Here is a 1,029-nt window from a genome sequence, read left to right as displayed (position 1 = left end):
CAATTTTTGACTTGTGTATTTCACTTATAAACCAACGAAAGAAACAATACTATAGGCAACAGACCTTTTAAAAAAACTAATAAATTTATAATACATCTACATCAATAATACTTTATAATATACATCTTTAATAATAATAAAATATTACTGAGCATTATTATTTTTTGTGCCCGTTAATTATTTAAATACTTGTGAATTGTTTACATTGACAGGGCTGAATGGATTGTGTGCTAAATTAATATTAAAATAGGAGGGTTGTTTCCGCTTTTGATCAGCGACTAATCGATTCCTTATTTAAAATTTTAAAATGATCAATACACAAGTGGCCTTAAAAACTCGATATATAAAATCGAACGCTAGCTGTTGCCAGGTCTTGAAGCTTTGACTGAGGTCGGTAAGTAGGCGTCGTCGGGGACAGGTTGTCAACAGCAACCCTCAATAACACAATTTTTTCAAACTCAACTATGGTAAAAGTCAAAAATAATTTTAAAAATTAAACAAAATTATAAACTTACGATAAGTGAACAAAAAAAATCAATATTATATTTTAGTTAGCATAATGTGTTCGTCTGACGATTTCTCATTAAAGATTTGAATAATTCCATCAATAAAATGAGAAAACAAACAAAAAAAAAAAAACACGTAAATAAACATGTGTATATCGTACTCTTGGAACTTGGAGACTTTGTTATACAATTTTATTATAACTAGTCTTAAAATAACTCAATTAAAAATTTAAAACGATTTTAAGAAACATTCAGAAGAATGCACCACTGGGTGCTGCCAGTTTGCTAATTGTTGATAGTTATTTTACGGGCGTAAATAAAAAAATGTAAAGATAAAAAAGAAAATAAGAAACCTTAAAATTATTCATTTTCATGCAGATATCTAAATTTTTTGAAATTCCAAATAAAATTTCTTTTATTAAAACTAAGAGTATAATTAATTAACTTTATATAAATTTGTTTTAGTGCAGCTACCTACAGGCCACAAAGGAACATTTCGGCCCTTAGGCCATTATCAAGGAGA

The 1,029-nt window shown here is 27.7% G+C and overlaps 1 protein-coding gene across 1 annotated transcript in view; it reads left to right on the top strand.

The window, feature by feature from the left end:
- Gs2 (glutamine synthetase 2) overlaps positions 1-1,029 on the top strand; it is a 146,391-nt gene that overhangs the window by 6,316 nt on the left and 139,046 nt on the right. The gene's annotated exons all lie outside the window — the stretch shown is intronic.

Source organism: Halyomorpha halys, unplaced genomic scaffold (assembly GCF_000696795.3).
Source record: "Halyomorpha halys isolate HHAL.00 unplaced genomic scaffold, Hhal_1.1 Scaffold75.1, whole genome shotgun sequence".
NCBI lineage: Eukaryota > Metazoa > Arthropoda > Insecta > Hemiptera > Pentatomidae > Halyomorpha > Halyomorpha halys.
The sequence above is the reverse complement of the archived record's forward strand: the minus strand, read 5'-3'. Positions and strand labels throughout refer to the sequence as shown.